At 40.2% G+C, this 18,251-nt stretch overlaps 1 long non-coding RNA gene across 1 annotated transcript in view; it reads right to left on the reverse strand.

The window, feature by feature from the left end:
- Positions 1 to 18,251, reverse strand: part of LOC125462478 (uncharacterized) — a 143,351-nt gene that overhangs the window by 121,791 nt on the left and 3,309 nt on the right. Inside the window, exons 2-3 of the long non-coding RNA XR_009447185.1 lie at positions 13,280 to 13,490; positions 7,945 to 8,023 (exon numbers count right to left, since the gene is read on the reverse strand). This is a non-coding gene — a long non-coding RNA (uncharacterized LOC125462478). The remainder of the gene's footprint in view (positions 1 to 7,944; positions 8,024 to 13,279; positions 13,491 to 18,251) is intronic.

Here is an 18,251-nt window from a genome sequence, read left to right on the forward strand (position 1 = left end):
CCTAGGTACCAAAATTACAGTTTATAGTAACAGATGTGAGTAGTCGACTTTTTCGTATTATCTAAGCAACCTTTCAATATTAACGAACAGAGTCACGAGTATTTGACTTGTTGTTGCTCAAGCAACAACCTGTTTACAATAAAGAAAGCCAGTGATATTTTGAATCCTGTGCATGGGAAGTGTTTTATTTGAAGTTTATGGAGACGGTTATTGTTACTTTTGTATGTTATCATACATAGTTTTGGGGTTGTATGGCAATAATAAAAAGTGGTCAGTTCTTCATTCATGTATTCTACTCCTATTCTTGGACATTTTAGAAGATACTTGCATCATGTTTAGATAAATATTCTGAACACTTTTCTGTGCTGAGTACTTTACCTTTAGAAAGTAACCTTTGTATTGCCTATAGCTGAAGATTTAACACATTTCCAAATTTGTACCTGTATACCATTTATAAATAGTTACCCTTTTACTTCTTATTTTTAATCAAGGCCCTCTCCCTAACTTTCAGTCAAACCACTTTGTGAACACAGGATTCAAACTATCACTGACAGCATTCTGAGCTCAGAAAGCTGGCATTAAAATGGTTTCCAAAAATATACCCTCTGCGCTGCATTGCCAAGGCAATGCATGTATGTTGAAGTTCATCCCTTAATCATATTTGTGTACTGCTGCCTAGTAGTTGCCATTGCCAACATGTAACATTCTGCTTGGACTCTTCAGCGCTGAGTTTTAACAAATATTTCAAAGGATACTTCATTTTGAACATATTGTCTATTGGAAACATGAACAGATCAAACTGAAAACTGTATACACAAAATTAAAGCAAGTTTAAAGTCTGTGACAACAATTATAATTTAACTTAATAAATTCACTTTTCTTTCTAATGTTCAGAGAAATTTCAGATCTGAATGAGAGCATAAATAATGATAAGTCAAAAATATTCCACGCTATTAGCCAGAATCCAGGACAATAGGGTAGAAACTGCCCAAAACTTATTTGGATTGTTCCAGCTAGCAGAGAGGGTCATTTGCCCATCAGTAAAGACTGCATTCAGATTCACATCCAAAAGCTGGAAGCCTTTGTTAAAGACAACACCACAGAATTTCTTTTGAAGCTACTTTAAGCGAGACAATCTAAAAGCAAGTATATTGTACTTATTCGGACAAAATAAGTTAATGAAAGCCTGAACAGGCCACAACCTAGTGCAATAACTGATGCATTAAAATCATCTGTTGAGTACCCTTTATGATTGACGCCACTGTGAAATAATTTCATATTACACTAACAGTAAACTTTAAGTATACATCAGTCATTAGACGTATGACTCCTAAACAAATTATAATAAAACTGACTGGAATCATTTAGGTATGTGACTGTGTGACACATGAATTTAGCATGGTTTTACAGAGAGTATAGAAAGTATTCAGAAAAGTATGCTGCATTCACCAAGCATTTTAAAAATATTTGATTTAAATATAAAAAGAACCAACAACACATTATCTGTTCATTTATCTCATTTTTTTCAATGAACTTACTGTACTCAAGTTGACTTGTGTTTCCTATTTTGCAACAGTGACCATAATCAAAAGGTACTTTATTTGGTGCTTTGCACCATTTACAATGCCTTGAACAAAGTCTATGTTTGTTTTAACTCAGATGAGCAACAGGTGAGAATGATGTTTCTCTGTACACATTTAAATATTTAGCTGTTGTTAGGAGAGAGTGCTATTCAGGCATGTTTCTACATCAGTGCAGAGTTCCTGGAAGGATAATTATTGTTCCAGTTAATCAGAAACCAAATAATGGAAATAGGCCTCAGGGCAGTATCTGCAATGCATATGTACCTTCAGAGAAACTTATTCCAAAAACCATCGAACTAACACAATATTCCACAGTAATACTTCAGTCTGGTAATATGTCCTTTGGCACAGATCTGGTGACAAAGGTGAACAGGGAGATGCTGGACATGTTTAGGACAAGAAGGCAAGCTGACTTAAAGAGACTGCAAGTGAAGCAAGAGAAACTAAGAAATGTTCAATAAGAACAAAAAAAACTTGGAATTATCCAGCAGATTATGGCAATGTTTGTGGAGAGAAACCAAGTTCACATTCAGGGCTGTGACCTTTAAGCAGAATGAGAAAAATTAGAAACACACACAGTCTGTTTTAAGCAACTGCAATACACTGCCTTTCAACTAAATGATGTTGTTTTGTCTGTCATGATGTATAAATAAGAAGTGACAATTTTGTAACTAGAACACAAAAGTATATGTGTCTGTTAATATAGTCAACAATAGGAAATTATAATTTCAGAGGACATGCCACGAACAACCACTGTTCCCAATTTATGTCAAGAGAAACTAAAGATGGGAGTTTAATAATACCTTACTCAAATATACCTAATCCAGGGAAACGATCACTTCAGAAACATAGCACTATTTCTCTGACAGTGACCAATCTTGTGGAGGTAAACGACTGCTGAATCACTTCCTGGTTACTGATTTTGGAAGTTATAGGATTAAGATTTGTGCCACAATACGCGTCGATAATGGAAACAATGAGTGCAGCTAAGCCACAGTTTTCACGAAACACAAAACACTTCAGGTGCTGCAAATTGAAATAAAACAGAATGCTGGCAATACACAATAGATACAACAGCACCTGTAGAGATGGAAACTGAAAACTCACATCTCTGCATTGGGCTAAATCATGTTGACAGACCTTACAGTATTTAGACATAAGTACAAGATTTTAGACCCCTTCCCATTGCTGGCAATTTCAGTGGTGCAGGCAAGAGGATGGATTTTGGCCCACAACTATTTCAAAATTTCAAACCTAAAAGGCTACTTGGCATCACACTGACATTAAAAATTCACATACCACATTACTCATTGTGTGACAGGCCAAACGTTGATTGGCTTGACGGCAGCATCCTGTTCATGATGAATGCCACTTGTATTGTTACTGCACAAAAGCAGCCTGAAACAGTTTGCTGCACCTGTTTCTCAAACCTTTGCAATAATATTTCAGCATAATCTGAGGTGGACTTGGCACTTTTCAGAGCTAATGGTTCGGTTTCAGCATCAGGTTTATTTGAGAAATTGGCCAACAGTTTCTCGTTGGCTGTGTACCACAAACTTGCCTTCATTTGTTAGTATATTTTCTGGGATTTTGACAGTTGACATTGACCTCACTGATAACTTTATAAATAAGGCCAAATGCATCTAAAACAAGTGAGTTTATTGACTTGCTCATCGATTTGGTTTGTTCTCATTCAGACATTTTGTCACCATGTTAGGCGACATCATCAGTGAGGCTTCCGAAGAAGCTATTCACAAACCCATTGAGATCAAAATCGGAAATGAGACTACTCACCATAACGGACCAGACCGTATAAATTCCAAGCTAAGTAGAATAACACTGCTTAATTGGAGGCTCCACTGATGATATCACCTAGCATGGTGATGAAACTTCTGAACAAGAACAAGCCAGCTCGGCGAGCATGTCAACAACTTCACCCACAACCTGAGCTACAAATCTTTGCTAAAACTTTAACTATTTAGAACAAAGAACAAAACAGCACAAAACAGACCCTTTGACCCTCCAAGCATGCGCCAACACATTTTGCCCTTCCATACTAAAAGTGTCTTCATTTACAGGATCCGTATCTCTCTATTCCCTTCCTATTCATGTATTTGTCCAGGTGTTTCTTGAATGCTTCTATTGTGTTTGCTTCCATGTTCCAAGCAGGTTCCAGGCACTTACCATCCTTAGTGTGAAAACCTTGTTTTACACATCTCCTTTAAACTACTGCCCCTCCCCTGCACCTTGAACCTGTGTCCCCTATTAACTGACTGCTCCATGCAGGAAAAAGCCTCATACTTTCCACTCTAACCATGCCATTTACAATCTTATAAACTTCTACAAGGTTGCCCCTCAACCTCCTGCATTCCATTGAAAACAATCCCAATTTATCCAACCTTTCTACATAGCTAAAATCTCTCATACTGGGCAACATTCTGATAAACCCTTTCTGTACTCTCTCCAAAGCATCCACATCCTTCTGGTAATGTGGTAACCAGAGTTGTTCACAGTATTCCAAGTGCAGCCTAACTAAGTTCTACAAAGTTGTAGCATAACTTGCTTAGCCTTCTGCTTAATGCCCCTTCCAATGAAGTAAAGTATGCCATAGGCTTTTTTACTACCTTATACACCTGTGCTGCCGCTTTCAATGATATATGGACCTGCATACCCAGATTCCTTTGCATATCAATACTCCTAAATGTTCTGCCATTCACTGTATAATTTTTCAATGCGCTTTACCTTCCAAAATGCATCACCTCAATTTGTCCAGATTAAACTCCATTTTTGGCATTTTGCCATTTTTCTGCCCATGCCCCCAGATGATCTATATCCAGCTGTATCTTCTGACAATCCTCCTCACTATCCACAACTCCACCAACCTTGGTAGCATCCACAAACTTACTAAGTAGACCAAACAAATTTTCCTCCAAATCATTTATGTAGATCATGAAGAGCAGAGGTCCCAGCATTAATCCCTGTGGAATATCACTAGTCACAACCTTCCATTCTGAAAAGCATTCTTCCACTGGTAACCTTTGTCTTTGATGACTATAAGCCAGTTCTGTATCCATCTTGCTGGCTTGCTCATGATACCATGTAACTTCACCTCTTGTACCAGTCTGCCATGAGGGACACTGACTTCAGCAAAGCTTTTGACAATGTAGACAACATCAATGGTTTTCCCTCAAACATCTTTGTCACCTCCTCAAAAAAACTCAATCAAGTTAGTGAGGTATGACCTCCCCCACACAAAACCATATTATCCATTTGCTTCTAAGTGTATATAGATCTTATTCCTGTGAATCTTTTCCAATAATTTACCTACCACTGACGTGAGGCTCACAGGCCTGTAATTTCCTGGATAATCTCTGCCACCCTTCTTAAACAATGGGATAACATTGGCTATTCTCCAGTCCTCTGGGACTTCACCTGTGGCCAAAGAACATACAAAGATGCCTGTCAATGCTCCGGTAGTTTGTTCCCTTGCCTCCCTCAGCATTCTGAGATTGATCCCACCAGGACCCGGGGACTTATCCACTTTAATACTTTTCAAGATGCACAACATCGCTTCCTTTTAAATCGCAACTTGGCTGAGAAAAATCGACACTCCCTTCCCTAAGTTCATCCTCCACCAATTCCTTCTCTTTGGTTAATAATGACACAAGGTATTTGTTTAGGATCTCACCTACCTCTTCCAGCTCCACACATAGACTCTGCCCTTTGTCCTTGAGTGGAGCAACCCTTTCCCTGGCTACTTTCTTGCTTTTCATGTATGTACAAAAAGCCTTGGGATTCTCCTTAATCCTGTTTGCTAATGACTTTTCATAATGCCTTTTAGCCCTCCTAATTACTGGCTTAAGTTCCTTCCTACTGTCCTACATACTTCAAAAGGTCTTTGTCAGTTTCCACCATCCTAGACCTTACACATGCTTCCTTTTTTTTTGACCAAGGTCATAGCATCCCTGATCATCCAGAGTTCATGTAACTAATTCTTCATTCTCACAGGAACATGCCTGAACTCTTATCAACTGCTGTTTGAAATACTTCCACATGTTCAATGGGGATTTACTCTTAAACAACTGCCTTCAATCAAATTTTTCCAGTTCCCGTCCAATATTGTTGTAGTTCATCTTCCCCCCAGTTTAACACCTTCATCTGAGGACTGCTGATATCCTTAACCATTGGTAGCTTAAAACACACAGTATTTGGTCATTGGTCCTGAAATGCTCCCCCAACGAAACTTCACTCATCTGGCCAGGCTCATTTCCCAAAACCGGTCCAGTATAACCTCTTTCTTGGTTGGACTGTTTACATATGGTGTGAAGAAAACATTTGTCAAGCATTTGTTTACTGTGCAAGTTTGATGCTGAAGTAGTGCACAACCATGCCATCCTACGGGGTGTATATTGTGCAAAATCATCAACAGACCTAAGGCCATTACTATTGGTCCTGAAAGGTGCCCAGTCTACCTCAAATTACTCTATAAGGCATTTCAAAAGTGTGTGCAACAGATGAAACTAATGTTTTCATGCTGCTACAAAACACTAACGGGATCCTGTCATTAAGCTAAAAATACATTCTGTCTATTGCACAAATGAGTAATAAGGTATATGAATTTGAGTGCTGGTGTGATGCCAAGCATGTAAACCACTGATCATACCTACAGCGTACCACTCCTGCTGTTTGCATCAAGTACTGGCCAAACTGAACCATACTGCTTACAAAACTCATAACAGAGTGTTCAACATTACTTGTGATTTTTAATTGGACAACACTCACGACGTAATTCTGGTAGTCAGCATAATTCTTCACAAAACCAATTTAAGATCGTGAATTGGGCTCATAGCATTGGAACATCTGAGTGCAATTGAAGCTAAATGTATTAATACAGTGTCTTTTGTAGATTGAAAGAAAATGTAAATATACTGTATATAAGATAACAAGTTGTAGAACTGGATGAACGCAGCAGGCCAAGCAGCATCAGAGGAGCAGGAAGGCTGACCTTTCGGGCCTAGGCCCTTCTTCAGAAAAATATACATTGCACCTGTTTAATGCAACAAAATAAGTGACAGGTATTCTTTTGTTCATTTCTCAGGCCTCAACGCTGACCAATGAGAGTCTAAATGCCTTGTTTAAGATTTAAACAAGGCTTGGCAGTTAACTGTCAGTCATAATTAACATCTCGATTAGCATTCACTTGCCAATTATTCAACCCCTTTCGTCCAGCAAAACTGTTGTTGTTTTCATTACTTTCCCTTGGCATTGCATGCAAATTATCCTGATGAGTGCAGGAAGAAGTGTTTAGTCTTTTTGTAGCAATACTGATACTTTAAATTTATTTTACCAATTAATAGAGGTAGTTTGAGTTTTGGATAAATTAAATTAAATATTTACATGTAACATGAACCACTGTTAGCACTGGAAGCAGAAAGAAGCACCTCCTTCCTTCAATCTACTAAATTCGCATTCATTGAAGGTCCAATGTTTACATTTAGCATTCTTTCTGATTTGTTTGTCTGTTTTAGGGACTATCCAATTCAACTGCCAACAAGTAATCAGTTGTTTATATATTCACCAGTGAAAAATAAACTTTTGCCAACATTACATCATCACTTACCTACGTGACTATGATGTTTAAATCCAGTATACCAAAGGTTAAAGTAATGCATTGTATATTATCTTTGTTTAAATTGTAGAAATAATGCAGCTGATTACAATGTGCATCAAGTAAACAGAAGCAAAAAAAAACTTGCTCTTTCATTTTTAAAAATTGATTACAATGTATTGTACAATTTGAAATGATATTATTGGTGTTTTAATGAATTTGATTTTTGTACTGTGCTTCATCCATAATTTCATTACTGAGATGGTGAGTGGGGTGATCAGAAGTGAAAATAATGGGATGAGTTGGCCCTAGAGAGAAATTCATCCCCTTTTCACAATCCTATTAATTAAGCTCTGGACAAGAAGGTTCATGGGTGACTTTGTTGATCAGCCACTGATAAAGACCCTCGAGTGATCAATTAAAGTTCACTTAATGGCCTGAAATCACAACTGCCCTGATCACCTCTGATGAAGGGTCTAGGCCCGAAACGTCAGCTTTTGTGCTCCTGAGATGCTGCTTGGCCTGCTGTGTTCATCCAGCCTCACATTTTATTATCTTGGAATTCTCCAGCATCTGCAGTTCCCATTATCTCTGCCCTGATCACCTGTCTACCTGGAGGCTGGGAAAGGTGGTTAGTTTCCCTACTTTGAAGTCAATTGCCCCCAGTTAGGGTCATCCCAAAGGCCCCAGCTTCTGACCCCCTTAACACCTCTCTCTACATCCCCAACACAGAAGAGTATAAAAACGACTTACCTTCTCACTGCTGGATGACCCAAGGAATGGGTTTTGACCAACAGACTCAGTGGTTGCCAACCTCTGGGTAGCCAGCAGCCTGTGAAGACACAGGACACCAGTGCTGAGGTTTTTTTTTGTTTGGAGAAATATGTCTAGATATTTTCTAATCAACCTGTTCAGGGAGGTTATGACATACCCCTGGGGCAGGTGGGACTTGATCCTGGGCCTCCTGGCTCAGAGTAGGGACACCAACACTGCACTATAAGCACCCTCAAAGAGAAACTTTTCTATGCTTTTGCCTGCCAGTTCTTAATGGGTTTATTATCAGGTTATATGGTGAATTTGCTTGGCAGTGTCAACACATTCTGCTGCAGTGACTTTAGTTTAGTTAGAGCATGAGGGCAATTAAAATTGTATTTTAACTGGCACTGCATAAGTACTAAAATATTACAAAAATATTTACCAAATCTGTGACTAAAGAAGGAAATGAGTTAATACAACTTCTTTCCTTGATATATGGTGAAACAATTAAAAAAAGTGATACCATAACAGTATTAACATGACATCATTGTCAAGAGTATTTGGTAAGAAGATTTGAAGTTTTCATTTTACACATTTAAAAAGGGTAGCGATGGTGTGAACCACTTCTTGAGGTGTCTATATTAGAACATTTCATAATAAATTCAACAAATTTAACTTGGCAGACTTCCCTGAATCAACTTAATGGGCAAAAGTCTTTCCATGTTAATCTAATAAAGAAAATCATTTCTGTTACTGGCTTCGAAGATCACTGTGTCTAAAGAGAATAACAGAGTTATTGATATATTTAAATGAATAGTCCAAGACAGCATTTATGTTTGTTTACATTTTGATTTGTGTTTAGAAGAAATCCCCTGATTAATCAAGTGATCTAACAGTCTTAGTATTTTTCCAGCATGTTTAGTCACTGTCTTACTAAATAACCTTTAACAAAGTACTATCTGAGCTGTGCAGTGTCCACAGAACACAAAATATTTATAAAGTCTAGAGTAAAGTATGTGAACAATATTGAATAAGAAATATTACTGTTTGGCTCCCACTTGTAAAACAGCTGCCAATTCACAAGAAGCCTATTCTGACTATTCTTCAGGAGTTATACATTAAACAGGGAAATAAATAATTTTTCATTTTCCAAACCATCAAAAATAAAGATGTGGAAGTTAGAATGCTGTAATGTAAAATATCCAGGAATATCCATAGAATTCAAACCTGCCTACTTGTGGGCGCCTTAGCCCATTACATTCATTGTCTTTCAGTTCATTTGCGTTCATGGGATTGGGCTTCACAGGCTGGATGTGCATTTATTGCCTATCGTGGTTGCCCTTAAGAAGATGGGAGTGAGCTGCCATAATGCCATTATGGAGGGTGTTCCACGCTTTTGGCTCAGCAGTACTTAAGGGATAGCAATATATTTCCCAGCCTGGATAGTGATTAGCTTGGAGGGGAACTTGCAGGACATGGCGTTCCCACATATCTGCTGTCCTTGTCCTTCTAGATGGTAGTGGGTTCGGAAGGTCCTATCTAAGAAGCTTTTGTGGATTGCTGCAGTGCATCCCGTAGATGATATACAATATTGCAACTGAGGATCAATGGTGGTGGGAATAAATGTTTCTGGATGTGGTGCTAATCCAGCGGGCTACTTTGTCCTGGATGGTGTCAAGCTTCTTAGGTGTTGTTGGAGCTGCACTCAACCAGACAAGTGGGGAATATTCCATCACACACCTGATTTGTATCCTGTAGATGGTTTACACACTTTGGGAGTCAGGAGGTGAGTCAGTTAATTTAAGATTCCTAACCTCTGATTGCCTGTTCTAATCATAGTATTTAAATGGCTAGTCCAGCTCAGCTTTTGATCAATGGAGACCCCCATTGAATGGCAATGATTGGATTCATCATGGCCCAGTATTTGTATGATGCAAAGTTACTGGCTGCTTGTCTGCCCAACAAAGATACTGTCATGGTCTGACTGCATTTGGACATGGACTATTTTGGTATCTGAGCAGTTACAGATGCTGTCGAACATTGTGCAATCATTAACAAACATCCACACTTCTGATTTTATGATGAAGGGAAGGTTATAGATAAAACAGGTGAAAATGGTTGGATTTAGGACACTGTCCTGAGGAACTCCTGCAGAAATATCCTGGACCTGAGATGACTGACCTCTAACAACCACAACCATCTTCTTTTGTACCAGGTATGACTCCAATCAGCAGAGAGTTTTCACCCAATTCCTATTGATTCCAGTTTTGCTGGGGCTCCTTGATGTCACTCTTGGTAAATGCAGCCTTGCTGTCAAGGCGAGTCACTTTTATCTCTGTCTGCGCTCAAAAAAAAAGAGGTGGTCCTCAGGCTTGGATTTTGGGATCATTTGGACATCATCAAATTGTTGTAATAGACTGTAGTACAGATGCAGGGCCAGGTGATGTGTTGTAACTGCATAATGTGTGGCTGAATGGTGTGACTACCAGTGAGGTGGGTAGAAGGATCCAGAAGGTAGTGCTGAAGGAGCTTCAGCCTTTGAGCTTGTCTTAACAGGTTTGAGATTCTTGCTCCCTGTGTAAAGGACAGAGGGATCTGTAGAGATGATGACCATAGGACTGTAGTACAGGGAGCCATCTGAGAAGGGGGAGAAAACAGAAATGTAGTTGTAAATCAGGAATAGCATAGAATAGAAAAGACATGTAAGAAAGGTACAGTTACGATAATCATGGGGCACTTCAATATGCAAGTGGACTGGGAAAATCAGGTTGACAGCAGATCTCAAGAAAAGGGACTTGTGGAATGTCTATGAGATGCTTTTTGGGGGGGGTTCAGAGGGTCCACACCTATTCATGTTATACATTAACTATCTGGACAAAAGAACAGAGGGCATTGTTACTAAGTTTGCAGATGGCTCAAAGAAAGATGCAGGGGCAGGTAATGTTGAGGAAGTGGGGAGGCTGTAGAAGGACTTGGGCAGACTAGGAGTGGGGTAAAGAAGTGACAGATGGAATAACATTTGGGAAAAGTGTGCGGATTCACATTTCATAGTAAGAATAGGGGCACAGGTTATTTTCTAAGTGGGGAGAGGCATTGGAAATCTGATGCGCAAAGGGACTTGAGAGTCCTGGTTCAGAATTCTCTCAAGTATGCAGGTTCATTTGGCAGTTAGGAAGGCAAATGCAATGTTTATACTCCTTTCAAGAGGGCTAGAATACAACAGCAGAGATGTACTTCTGAGGCTGTGTAAGGTTCTGGTCAGACCACATTGAGTGTTGTGAGCAGTTTTGGGCGCGTATCTAAGGAAGGGTGTGCTGGTGTTGGAGGGGACCCAGAGAAGGTTTACAATAATGATCCCAGGAATGAAGAGCTTGTCATTTGATGAGTAGTTGAGGACTCTGGGTTTAGAAGGATAAGTTGCGATCTGATTGAAACTTCCAGACTACTCAGAGGACTGGATAGAGCAAAAGTGGAGATGTTTCCATTAGTGGAATAGCACTGCCTCAGTGTGAAGGGTTGACCCTTTTAGAAGTGGGATAAGGGGGAATTTCTTCAGGGTGGTGAATCTGTGAAACTCATTGCCACAGAGGACTGTGGAGGCCAAGTCATTGAGTCATTTAAGACAAAGATAGATGGATTCTTGACTGGCAAGGAGATCAAGGATGATGGTGATTTATGGACCCATAGAAATATATCTTGAACTTTTAAATAAAGGATGCTTTGCTAAGGAAAAGGAATCGACCACAACAACAGCAATGTTGGAACTGCAAGGAATAGGGAGCTTGGATTGAGTCATACAGTCTGAAGGATGTTCAGACACAGGTCACATCGCCCAGTATTGGGTGGATGGTTCCAGGAAGACACCCCGGTGCCAAGAGATCATGACTGCAGAATAACTTCTGCAGAATCAGAGCATTATTTGGGACAATCAGTGACTTATCCCTTTTTCAAGAGTCATAGTCACAGAGCCAGACAGCATGGAAACAGACCCTTCAATCCAACTTGTCCACACGGATCAAATTTCCAAAACTAAAGTACTCTCACTTGCCTGCGTTTGGCCCATATCCGTCCAAACCTTGCCAAATCATGTACCCGTCTAAATGTCTTAGTCGGACCTACATCTACCACTTCCTCTGGCAGTTCATTCCAAAAACTAACCACCCTCTGTGTGAAAACGTTGCCCCTCAGGTCCCTTTCAAAATTTCTCCCCTCTCACACTATGCCAACACCTTCTAGTTTTGAACTCCCCCACCCTAGGGAAAAGACCTCTGCTATTTATCTTAGACCTTCATGCTTTTATAAACCTCTGAGGTCACCTCTCAACCTCCTACACTCCAGTAAAAAAGTCCCAGCCTATCCAATCTCTTTTACACAAACCATCCAGTCCTGGCAACATCCTAGTAAATCTTTTATTGAACCCTCTCCAATTTAACAATATACTTCCTACAACAAGATGACTGAATTGTACTCAGTACTCTGAAAAAGGCCTTAACAACAATCTACACTACCTCAACATGACATCCCAACTCCTGTACTCAATGGTCTAAGCAATGAAGGCAAGCATATTAGATGCCCTCTTAACTACACTGTCCATCGGAGTTTAACAATTATTTGATCAAAACGCTCTGAAGTTAAAACTGCAAAGTTTTGTTTTTCTTCTTAGATTTTCATGTTAGGTGTGGGTGTGCTAGTTTTTTTTAAACAGATGGTACTTTTTTATATAATTGTAATTTGCAAAATTTCAATAATCTTTACATCGTTGTTTCAGTTTTTCTTGGTAACACAAGTAAATAAAAAGTTGTTCACTATGTAGTGAAGAAACCTGGCTGACTTGTGCTTAATACTGAAGCTGACATAGTCTGACACTTACATATAATTGCCTATACCACCAATCTGGTTAAAGTTATTATTTTGTTATGAGTAGTGGAGATGTGAGTCTCAAAGAATATAACGTAGTCTAATTTCTGTCTACAAAAATGCTTGTCCCATTGCAGACGTGCAGTTAACCTGCATTCAATCGCATCAGAGGATGCAGTTTCGCACAGGACTTTGCATTCATCTAGGAGCCCATCCATTCTAACGTGGAAGTTGTGGCTAATCAGTATATGTGTAACTTAAACATGATCCAATTTCTAATGACCAATATCCAGCTTCCAGGCAATTTTCATCTCACACCAAACCCCTGCAAACTCTTATCCATAACCATGACAGTAGCAAGCTAAGCGCTCAAAGGGGATGCAAAGTACTGCAGCGGTCCAGCAGTCCTCCCACCAACAGATCAGAAGGATTGCTGAGGCAATGCCCCAGGTGATTATTGCAAACACAAACTTACCGTCCTCTATCGTGTTAACATCATTTATCTTCCTGTCTTTGCTAATCCACCGATGTCCTTGTTACCTTAGAGTCAGGCAGCTGCTGTCAGGGCTGGCTATGCTGTGATAGTGAAGTTTGAATGAAGATCTAACAGAGCTGCTTAAGGTCTGAGACCCTCCACTGAAAGCAAGCAGTCTTCTACCAGCTACAGTGCTCCCATTGGGGTAACACTGCATAAGAACACAAGGAATAAACAACAAGAAAGTGTACAAGATTGATTAGTTTCTGCAGCATGGCATGATGTTGTTTATGAATTTTTTTCACAATGTTTATTTTGTGCTGGCTTTTTTTTTGTATTGTGGCCAAGAGGATAATGTGATGATCAGTGACAAAGACAAGGCAAGGTGTGTGATTCTACTGATGATTGGAGAATTGAAGTTGCTCACTTTAGGTTCTGTCAGAGCCACTTAGCTTCTTACCTCAATACAACCTTAGTTCAAATCTTGCCAAAATAGCTGAGTCTCAGAAGTAAGATAGGAGTGACAACCCTTGACATCAAGGTCACATTTGACTAAGTGTGGAATCAGAGACTTACACAAAACTACAGTCACTGAGAATTAGAGGGAAAGCTCTCTGCTGGGTCGGAATCATATAGACAATAAAGGAAGATAGTTGTGTTTGTTGGAGATCAGTCATCTCAGCTCAAGGGTTGCTGCTAGGATACTGAATTTTGACCTACAAGATGTACTGTCGATGGTCACAAATCAAACAAGATGAAGTGTCTGCAGTCAATGGAGTCCTGCATCATGGGGATGTCTGAAGTCCCAGCAAAGCCACTTGCTAGCCCTTCCTTGCTAATCTCTAGCAAAAGGCAATGAAATGTAGTTATTTCTCTTGGAACAGTGAACGTGAGCTATCTCCTTATGTAACTACAAGATGTTGCTGATATCCAGCACTACTCTCAAACAGGTAGACTCAAAAAGCAGGCTTTTTACAAAAGGATGGGAGTCCTGAGAGTAGCAGGAAATGCTTGATGGCAACATGTACAGTCAAATGGCAGGATATCCCCCCTTTGTTTTATGGACAGCAAGTCATGAATAAACTTTTGCCACTGATCATCAGTTAATGTAAGTCAGGTTGGTGTGTGGCTTGGAGGAGAATTTACAGGTGGTAGTTTTCCTATGTACCTGCTCCTACATGTTAGTGGTTGCCGGTTTGGTAGGTGCTGTCAAAAGAAAACCTGGTGAGCTGTTGTAATGCATCCAGTGCAGACTACTGTCACTGAGCACCAGCAGTAGAGGGAGTAAATGTTTAAGGTAGAAGATGGGGTGCTGATCAAGTGGGCTCCTGTGTCCTAGATGACGTTGAGATCCTTGAGAATTGTTACAGCCATCTTTGTCCCTAAGCGGAAAGTATCCCATCACACTAGAGTAAAACAAAGAACCAAGAATGTTGGAAATCTGAAACTAAAACAGAAATTGCTTGTGAAAGTTAGTTGCTCTGGCAGCATCTGTGGAGAAAAGCAGAGTCAATAGTTTGATTCCAGTGATCCTTCTTCAGAAGTGAAGGATGTCAGCTCTGTTTACACTCTACAGATGCTGCCAGACCTACTGAGTATCTCCAGCAATTTCTGTTTTTGTTTCAGTGATCAGTCACACACCTGTCCTGTATCCTGTAGATAGTGGACAGACTTTGGAGAGAGTGGAGGCGAGTTACTTCCTGCATAATTCCAGTCTCTGGCATGTTTTTGTAGCCACAGTATTCACGTGAAAGTTTTATCAGCAGTACAAATCTAAATAAATGGCTAAGAAGGATCAATGGAAAACACTAATCATGCAGTCCATTTCTCTACTGCATTCTTAGTTCAAACTTAAAGTGTGTTTGTGCGATTGAGCCCACAAATAAAAACAATGCATGTTGATGCTAGTTAAGCTCTTGGGAAAGGGGCATTAATACAAACTGTTCAAATTTATTCATTGTAGGATAAATAGGAAATCAAAATTCTTTTCTTATAATTGCACAAAAAACTCTACTGCATCAGTCTGGAAATGTGGTTGGATGAAAATTTCCATGAAATTTCACAAAACAATACAATGCTGTTCATATAACAAAATTCATTCGTACTATATAACCAAAACACTTGTGATAAGTTAAAATTTAAACATTTAAACAGCTAACCCAAATAGCTAATAAGTCAAGACTCTAGTCTCCTGATTGAATGATCAATAATTGCTTTCCATTGGCCATTAATATCAATAGATAATTGAGGCAGCATGGTGGCTCAGCGGTTAGCACTGCTGCCTTACAGCATCAGGGACCCAGGTTCAATTCCAGCCTTGGATGACTGTCTATGTGGAGTTTGCATGTTCTCCCCGTGCCTACACAGGTTTCCTCCAGGTGCTCCACAGTCCAAAGATGTGCAGTTTAGGTGGATTGGCTCTGCTAAATTGCCCATAGAGATGTGTGGATTATGGGGGATGGGTCTGGGTGGGATGCTCTGAGGTTTGGTGTAGACTTATTGGACCAAAGGGCCTGTTTCCACATTGTAGGGATTCTATAATGCTTGTTGCCACTCCAAGACAAGCACAGGATCCTTGTAGCAACAAGCATTTTAAATCATTCCTAATTATCATAATATATGGACAACTTGTAGTCCTTTTTGTACCCTCATAATATTTTCATTCTCAACAAATCACAGTTCTGGCAGTACATGGTGTTGACATGCCAGGACAGAGAACCAGAGCAACAAACTAAACTTATCCTTGACTTCAGACTTCATAAATTTAGGTTTGTCATGAATATGAATCAAGTCATCATTCTGGGCTAAACTAATGAAGGTAATGACACAAAATAATGAATACATTGTATTTTCCAATATCTGAAAGTTTTCATGTTTGATTCTAAGAAAGGAAACCATATAACTCCTAACTTTGCATTGCTACCTTGACAGGCCACTTTCTGGGTTTGATTCTCTTCGCAGTAATGCATTTAATAAATTTGAATGATGATCACCATCAATACCTTTGTTATTGTATTCTTCTGTTGTTCGTAGTCATTTGAGATCATTGACTTCATGTTAATAGCTGTCAGTTTGAAAGATTACAAATTACAGTCCATGCGGACTTAAGATCAAAGTTTGCCTTCTTAGCATATTATTTCACGTCTAATGGTAATCTTTTTCCAAATTTTGCAGATAATTAATGGATGTGTTTTATTAAAGTAAATGTAGTGAATGTTGTGCATATGGATGTTGCACACATAAAGGAGTTGGGTACATTTTTAAAAATGTTATTCTTGGGATGGATGAAACACTGACAATCATCAACTGCATAGTATATGGCCAGAGTCCCAAGTATGACAGACTAGTTAGAGTGACAGTTTGACTTCTTTGAAATCATTAGTGAACCATTTAGATTTGTATGATACTCTGCGAGCTTTTAGGGTAATTTCTGGGGTAACCACAAATTACTAGTTATTGGATTTTAGGTTTCTGGTTCAGCATCCTAACCACTAGCTTCCTGTATCTCCAAGGTGACCCTTAGGAGCCTTGTTGATGTAATAAAAATAAATGGTATTAAAGGAAAGTGACTAAGGGCATGACAAGTTAGACAAATGACAGAGCAAAAATAAAGTTTCAGGAAAAGCTCAGCAGGTCAGGCAGCATCTGTGGAGGAGAAAACAGAGTTAATGTTTCGGGTCCAGTGACCCTTCCTCAGAACTCAACAAATGACAGATCCATGAATTCTTTTTCTGACTAGAGGACATAACCAGCAGTATCTCCAACGGTTGGTGTGGGAACCATTGATGCCTTTCACGCTATCTTTCTGACAGGTATGCATAAAATCTCTCCATCAACGTCAGAAAAACAAAGGAGCTGGTCATTGACTTCGGAAAGCGGAGTGGAGGGCACACCCCTGTTGGTGTCAATGTTGCTGAGGTGGAGGTGGTCAAGAGTGTCAAGTTCCTGGGAGTGATAACCACCACAATCTGTTCTGGTTCACCCATGTTGATGCCACAATCAAGAAAGCACAACAACTTTTCTACTTCCTCTGGAGGCTAAGAAAATTCAGCATATCCACAAAAACTCCTACCAATTTTTATAAATGCACCATATCTGCATGTCCTATCTGGATGCATCACAGTGTGGTATGGCAACTACTCTTCCCGAAACCACAAGAAACTACAGAGAGCCATGAACTTAACTCAGCACATCATGCAAACCAGCCTTCCATTGTTGACTCCATCTACACTTTGCACTGCCTTGGGAAAGGAACCAACTTAATCAAAGATCCCATGGTGTGAAGTTGGACGAACACAGCAGGCCAAGCAGCATCAGAGGAGCAGGAAAGTTTGACATCTTGGGTCGAGACCCTTCTTCAGAAATGGGGGAGGGGAAGGGGATTCTGAAATAAATAGGGAGACAGGGGGAGGCGGATAGAAGATGGATAAAGGAGAAGATAGGGTGATAGGAGACAAACAGGTCAAAGAGGCGGTGTTAGAGCCAGGGAAGGTGAATGCAGGTGGGGGTTAGGGAGGGGGCAGGTCAGTGTAGGGAGGACGGACAGGTCAAGGAGGCGGGATGAGGTCAGTGGGTAGGAGATGGGAGTGGGGCTTGAGGTGGGAGGAATGGTTAGGGAGGCGGGGACTAGCTGAGCTGGTTTTGGGATGTGATCGGGGTGGGGAGATTTTGAAGCTTGTGAAGTCCACATTGATACCCTTGGGCTACAGGGTTCCTAAGCAAGATATGAGATGCTGTTCCTGCATCTTTCGGGTGGCGTCATTGTGGTAATGCAGGAGGCCCAGAATGGACATGTTGTCCGAGGAATTGCGGGGGGGGGGGCGCAATTGAAATGGTTCACGACTGGGAGGTGTCCGCTCAGTTCGCAACAAACAACTACACCTCCCAGTCGTGAACCATTTCAACACCACCCCGCCCGCACCAACTCCTCGGACTAAGCTATTCCATCAATGAAGAGGCCAGCGTTTATTGC

The sequence above is a fragment of the Stegostoma tigrinum genome, chromosome 2 (assembly GCF_030684315.1).
Source record: "Stegostoma tigrinum isolate sSteTig4 chromosome 2, sSteTig4.hap1, whole genome shotgun sequence".
Lineage (NCBI taxonomy): Eukaryota > Metazoa > Chordata > Chondrichthyes > Orectolobiformes > Stegostomatidae > Stegostoma > Stegostoma tigrinum.